The sequence below is a fragment of the Oncorhynchus keta genome, chromosome 15 (assembly GCF_023373465.1).
Source record: "Oncorhynchus keta strain PuntledgeMale-10-30-2019 chromosome 15, Oket_V2, whole genome shotgun sequence".
In the NCBI taxonomy this organism is placed as follows: Eukaryota; Metazoa; Chordata; class Actinopteri; order Salmoniformes; family Salmonidae; genus Oncorhynchus; species Oncorhynchus keta.
Window position 1 is genome coordinate 21260713 of NC_068435.1, and position 7625 is coordinate 21268337.

At 49.5% G+C, this 7625-nt stretch overlaps 1 protein-coding gene across 2 annotated transcripts in view; it reads right to left on the minus strand.

The window, feature by feature from the left end:
• Positions 1–2013, minus strand: part of LOC118370782 (integrin beta-1-like) — a 30788-nt gene extending 28775 nt beyond the window's left edge. Inside the window, exon 1 of one of the 2 annotated variants that reach the window (XM_035755922.2) lies at positions 1652–2013. The gene's annotated coding sequence lies outside the window, so the exon portion shown is untranslated. Of the gene's footprint in view, positions 1–1641 lie in introns of both variants that reach the window. The other variant, XM_035755924.2, reaches the window with a different exon arrangement.
• Between the last annotated feature and the right edge of the window lie 5612 nt (positions 2014–7625).

The following is a 7625-nucleotide window of genomic DNA, read 5'->3' on the forward strand; positions in this document are numbered from 1 at the left end:
AAATATCACATTTACATAAGTATTCAGACCCTTGAATACTTTGTTGAAGCACCTTTGGCAGCGATTACAGTCTTGAGTCTTCTTGTCTATGACTCTACAAGCTTGTTCAATCTTGGTTTCATCATCTCATGGTCCGAGAGTCCTTTAGGTGCCTTTTGGCAAACACCAAGCGGACTGTCATGTGTCTTTTAGTGAGGAGTAGCTTCTGTCTGGCCACTCTACCATAAAGGCCTGATTGGTGGAGTGCTGCAGAGATGGTTGTCCTTCTGGATGGTTCTCCCATCTCCACAAAGGAACAGAGGAGCTCTGTCAGAGACCATCTGGTTCTTGGTCACCTCCCTGACCAAGGCCCTTCTCCCCCGATTGCTCCATTTGGCCAGGCAGCCAGCTCTAGGGAGAGTCTTGGTGATTCCAAACTTCTTCAATTTAAGAATGATGGAGGTCAGTGTGCTCTTGGGGTCCTTCAATGCTTCAAAAAAACTGTTGGTACCCTTCCCCAGATCTGTGTCTCGACACAATCCTGTCACCGAACTCTACGGACAATTCCTTCGACCTCATGGCTTGGTTTTTACTCTGACATGGACACTCAACTGTGGGACCTTATATAGACAGGTGTGTGCCTTTCAAAATCATGTCCAATCAATTTAATTTACCAATCAAGTTGTAGAAACATCTCAAGGATGATCAATGGAAACAGGATGCACCTGAGCTCAATTTTGAGTCTCATAGCAAAAGGTCTGAATACGTCTGTAGAGGCGTCACTACAGACCCTGGTTCGATTCAAGGCTCTATCACAACGGGCCGTTGTGGGTTTGGCCAGGGTAGGCCGTCATTGTAAATAAGAATTTGTTGCAGCTGACTTGCCTAGTTAAATAAAGGTTAAATAATAAAAAATAATAAAATATTTATTATATATATATATATCAATGAGTGCTGTGAGACACTCCCATGCAAAAGTCTAGCTCAATTAAACAATCTGCCATTTAAGCATCTGTGCGATTACATTAGAAATCTATGTATACTGTACATAATCTAGCACATATCGATTGACATGGTACATTTTAGGCTACCTCGGGGAGACACACTCGAAGTATGGCCACTCGGGAGCCTAATATAGGCTGTAACTATTATTGATACAATATATCCCCTTCAAAATCACAAAATGACATCATGGAATAGGGCCTAGATTTAAGAATAGACTAACCTAACTAACTTTCAGCCTCTGAAACATGTCAAAGAAAACTTCATTTATGGTAGGGAGGAAGGCCTACGCTGTTATAGAAAGTAGCCGACAGACAGTAGAATAAAATGGGGGACAAACAAATACAAAGTATACCAACCAAAATGCGTCAAATTGCCATTAATATTGGGACTACGGCTGGACAATATAGGAACGTAAAGTTGGTAAAGATAAACACAGAAACGTCAATGTAGGCCTATTTAATACGAGTGAATTTCCAAAGTGAATCGGTTTCGCTTAGCCCTGTCCGACTGCCGCTATACCCACCCAAAGTTACCCAGCCCATTCCCCATCCCCTTTTGTAGAATCTCTTGGATATTCATACATTTTTCGTACATTTTTGACATAGCCTTCATAGACCTACCAGACATGCTGGATAATCATTTTAGAAAATAACGTACATCATCTTACCTTGACTCGTGTTTTCTAAAATATATATATTTTTGAAATAATTTCAGAACCTCATTTGAGGCAAACTATTCCGTGCGCTTTTTCTAGATAAAAAAACCTTAACTCGCGGAGGTGTCCCTACTCTGTAGACTACTCTTTTCACGGAAGAAAATACCCCAAGTATCAGTGACGTTGCCTATCCGTAAATAATAATTGCCTCGTACAAAATTGCAAAACGTCGAGGAAAAACGGCCTGTAAAAATGATAACTAGGGGCAGGAGTCCAGCTTGCCCGAACACGTTACAATATGTCCGCAGTGGCTCAGTCAAAGGCTAAATATTTTTTCCCTTCAGCAGAGTGGACAATGAATTTCGGGCACCTCTTATTATCTAGAACCTCCCACACAGGACATGCCGACTGTACTTGGAGCGCAATGAAGCAAGCTCACAGACAGACAGACCTGTGAACCTTCCTGTGAGTAGGCAAAGTAAAACTACTTAATTATATGAGAAACTGTACTTTGTTCAAAGATGTTGTTTTTCAGGACAAATCCTTTCTTAGAAGTTGTATTTGCTGTGATATGGTTAAACAATGATTCAATATGAAAAACACATAAACATGTTTGGAAGGTTCTACCTACTGATCAGAGCTGTTGCTAAGTGTCGATTCAACACTCATACCTCAGATAAAGATCACATTCTAGAGATAAACAGTGTGTGAAACTTTACTCTCCAACATTCTTTTTGGGGCATATACTTGTGTTTAAACTACACAAACTGAATGTTGTTTGGTGAAAAGTATAGTAAACGCCTCCTAAGAGATAATGTAGTTTAGTGAAACCACTGTTGGCTTGTTTTTGTGATCAGTGAACAAACATGAAGCTTTAGTGACCCTGTTGTTGACCCTGTTGCAGAGCATTGTTAATTTGTAAGACAGCATAGTTTAAGTTGTGCTGTCTTACTGCTGAGGAAGCGTTCTCCCGTTTTTTCCCATCAAATTTCACTTCTTCCAAACTGTGACACTAGTATCCTATAACACGGGACCACCCGTACATAAAGAAATGGACTGGGGAGTCACACTGGAGGCCTGATGCGTGGGGCCAGCACAGGACGTACTGGACTGGTGACACACACCTCAGGGAGAGTGCGAGGAGCAGGCACAGGACGTACTAGACTGGGGACACACACTTCAGGGAGAGTGCGAGGAGCAGGCACAGGACGTACTGGACTGGGGACACACACTTCAGGGAGAGTGCGAGGAGCAGGCACAGGACGTACTGGACTGGTGACACGCACCTCAGGGAGAGTGCGAGGAGCAGGCACAGGACGTACTAGACTGGGGACACACACTTCAGGGAGAGTGCGAGGAGCAGGCACAGGACGTACTGGACTGGGGACACACACTTCAGGGAGAGTGCGAGGAGCAGGCACAGGACGTACTGGACTGGGGACACACACTTCAGGGAGAGTGCGAGGAGCAGGCACAGGACGTACTGGACTGGGGACACACACTTCAGGGAGAGTGCGAGGAGCAGGCACAGGACGTACTGGACTGGGGACACGCACTTCAGGGAGAGTGCGAGGAGCAGGCACAGGACGTACTGGACTGGGGACACGCACTTCTGGGAGAGTGCGAGGAGCAGGCACAGGACGTACTGGACTGGGGACACGCACTTCAGGGAGAGTGCGAGGAGCAGGCACAGGACGTACCGGACTGGAAAGGTGCACTTGAGGCCAGATGTGTGGAACCGGCACAGGTTGCACCAGACTGCTATCCGGATCCTCTGGTCGGATGCTGAGCAGAACACACTTGCACAACATCTCTCTCATCTCACTCTCTCCCAACTTCGCCATTGTCTCCCTGACAGTCTCTGGCTCTTCCCTCTGCTCAGCCGCCAGCTCCATGTGCCTTCCCCCCAAAAAACTTGGGGTGTCCTTGGGCTTTCTGTAGCCGTGAACCCTGTCGTCGTCGCTGTCCTCCATAATATCCTTCCGTCTGTCGCCAACGAAGGGTTTCACATCTCCTCATCACTTCTTCCCATGTCCAGAAATCCTTCCCTCTTTGGGCACGCTGCTTGGTCCTGGTTTGATGGGATATTCTGTCATGTTTGTTGGAAGCATACTTGGACCAACGTGCAGTGTGATCTGGGTTCCACATCTTTTATTAAAAATAAGTGAACCACACAACAAAACAAAGACTAAACGAAACGTGATGACAATGGAGTGCTAACATGCAACTACACATAAACAATATCTCACCAAACACAGGTGGAAAAAATGCTACCTAAATAGGATCCCCAATTAGAGACAACGATAGCCAGCTGCCTCTAATTGGGAATCATACCAAACACCAACATAGAAAAACTAAACTAGAACCCCAAATAGAAAATAATGACTAGAAAACCCCCCAGTCACGCCCTGACCTACTCTATTATAGAAAATAAGGGCTCTCTATGGTCAGGACGTGACAATAATTCAATAAAACTAAATATATAAATTATGAATAAACTATGAAAGGCTAAGTAATGATTCATTAATCTAGGTTCCAATGAAGCTGTAAATGAAAGACATTACGTTAACACAGAACAATAGTCCTTTGTATTCAAATCAATGTATTTGATGATGTTAGGATACATTTACATTTACATTTAAGTCATTTAGCAGACGCTCTTATCCAGAGCGACTTACAAATTGGTGCATACACCTTGTGACATCCAGTGGAACAGCCACTTGCATCTAAATATTTTTTTTTTTGGGGGGAGAAGGGGGTGAGAAGGATTACTTACCCTTACTTACCCTATCCTAGGTATTCCTTGAAGAGGTGGGGTTTCAGGTGTCTCCGGAAGGTGGTGATTGACTCCGCTGTCCTGGCGTCGTGAGGGAGTTTGTTCCACCATTGGGGGGCCAGAGCAGCGAACAGGATAATATTTGTTACGGTTTTCTAATGGTGATGAAGGAGAGTTGGACCAAACTGCAGCGTGTAGTTTGCGATCCATGTTTAATAGAACAAACGTAACACAAATCAAAACAAAAATACTACAAAACAATAAACGTAACGAAAACCGAAAACAGCCTATACTTGTGTCAACTAACATAGCACAAGGACATCAAGACACTCAGGACAATCACCCACAATACAACCAAAGAATATGGCTGCCTAAATATGGTTCCCAATCAGAGACAACGATAAACACCTGCCTCTGATTGAGAACCACTTCAGACAGCCATAGACTAACCTAGAACACCCCACTAAGCTACAATCCCACTATCTACACACCACATACAAAAACCCATGTCACACCGTGGCCTGACCAATTACATGGAGAAAAACACAAAATACTACGACCAGGTCGTGACAGAACCCCCCCCCTAAGGTGCGGACTCCCGAACGCACCTCAAATCAATAGGGAGGGTCCGGGTGGGCGTCTGTCCATGGTGGCGGCTCCGGCGCGGGACGTGGAGCTCACTTCACAATTGTCTTTGTCCGCCTTATTGTCCGCCTCCATGGCTTTCTCACCATGGCCACCCTTATCAATGACCCCACTGGACAGAGGGGCAGAAGCTCTGGACAGAGGGGCAGAGGCTCTGGACAGAGGGGCAGAAGCTCTGGACAGAGGGGCAGAAGCTCTGGACAGAGGGGCAGAAGCTCTGGACAGAGGGGCAGAAGCTCCGGACAGGCGGGAGACTCCGGCAGCAGCGCCGGACAGGCGGGAGACTCCGGCAGCAGCGCCGGACAGGCGGGAGACTCCGGCAGCAGCTCCGGACAGGCGGGAGACTCCGGCAGCAGCGCCGGACAGGCGGGAGACTCCGGCAGCAGCGCCGGACAGGCGGGAGACTCCGGCAGCAGCGCCGGACAGGTGGGACCACCTGCAGGGAGGAGACAGAGAGACAGCCTGGTGCGTGGGGCTGCCACAGGAACCACCAGGCTGGGGAGAACCTTCAGGAGGCTTGGTGTTAGGAGGAGCCTGAAGGACCGGGCTGTGGGGGAGCACTGGAGCTCTGGTGCGCAACCTTGGCACCACTTCCCCAGGCTGGGCAACTACTCTAGCCCGGACCCTCCAGAGCGCAGGCACAGGTTGAACCGGGCTGTGGGTAAGCACGGGAGATCTAGTGCTTACTACACGCACCTCTCCCTTAGGCTCCACTCCCACATTTGCCCGGCACGAGCGGAGCGCAGGCAGAGGACGCACTGCACCCTCCCAGCGCCCCAGAAACACAGAACGCAGAGGCGGCACAGGATAACCTGGACCAAAACTGCGTACCGGCAACCAGACCCTCTGAGCAGGCACCATACGCCCTGGCTCAATGCCCACACTCGCATGGCACTTTTGGGGGGCTGCCCTATAGCGCACCGGGCTATGGGCACGCACTGGCGACACCGTGCGCTTAACCGCATAACACGGTGCCTGACCAGTAATGCGCTGCTTATAATAAGCACGAGGCGTGAGCTCAGGTCTGCTACCTGGCTTAGTACCACACCTCGGCTGCCTCTCGTACCTGTCGCACTGCCGTGCTCCCTCCTCATATCGCCGGCTCCTCTCTCCGGCTGCCTCTGCTCTCCTCGCTGCCTCCACCTGTTCCACCTTTGGGCGGCTACACTCCCCTGGTTTAGCCCAGGGTCCTCTCCCATCGAGGATTTCCTCCCATATCCAGAAATCCTTAATACGCATCTCCTCTTTGGGCTGCTCCTGCCTGTTGACACGCTGCTTGGTCCGTTTACGGTGGGTGATTCTGTCACGGTTTTCATGTGGTGAAGGAGAGTCGGACCAAACTGCAGTGTGTATATTGCGATCCATGTTTAATCACACAACGTAAACACAAATAAACACAAACACTACAAAACAATAAACGAAACGAAAACCGAAAACAGCCTATACTTGTGTCAACTAACACAGCACAAGGATATCAGGACAATCACCCACAATACAACCAAAGAATATGGCTGCCTAAATATGGTTCCCAATCAGAGACAACGATAAACACCTGCCTCTGATTGAGAACCACTTCAGACAGCCATAGACGTACCTAGAACACCCCACTAAGCTACAATCCCACTACATACACACCACATACAAAAACCCATGTCACACCCTGGCCTGACCAAATAAATGAAGATAAACACAAAATACTTCGACCAGGGCGTGACAGAACCCCCCCCCCTAAGGTGCGGACTCCCGAACGCACCTCAAAACAATAGGGAGGGTCCGGGTGGGCGTCTGTCCATGGTGGCGGCTCTGGCGCGGGACGTGGACTCCACTCAACCACTGTCTTAGTCCCTCCTCGATTCCTTGGATAGTCCACCCTCGCCGCCGACCATGGCCTAGTAGTCCTCACCCAGAACCCCACTAGACTGAGGAGCAGATCGGGACTGAGGGGCAGCTCGGGACTGAGGGGAAGCTCAGGAGTGAGAGGAAGCTCAGGCAGGTTGATGGATCTTGGCTGACTGGCAGATCCTGGCTGACTGGCAGATCCTGGCCGACAGGAAGTTCTGGCGGATCCTGGCAGACTGGCGGATCCTGGCTGACTGGCGGATCCTGGCCGACTGGCAGATCCTGGCCGACTGGCAGATCCTGGCCGACTGGCACCTCTGGCGGATCCTGGCTGACTGGCACTTCTGGCGGATCCTGGCTGACTGGCACCTCTGGCAGATCCTGGCCGGCTGGCAGATCCTGGCCGACTGGCACCTCTGGCGGATCCTGGCTGACTGGCACTTCTGGCGGATCCTGGCTGACTGGCACTTCTGGCGGATCCTGGCAGACTGGTGGATCCTGGCAGACTGGCGGATCCTTGCAGACTGGCAGCTCTTTGTAGACTGACAGCTCTTTGCAGACTGGCAGCTCTGGCTGCTTCATGCAGACTGACAGCTCTGGCTGCTTCATGCAGACTGACAGCTCTGACTGCTCCATGCAGACTGACAGCTCTGACTGCTCCATGCAGACTGACAGCTCTGACTGCTCCATGCAAGCTGGCAGCTCTGGCTGCTCCATGCAGGCTGG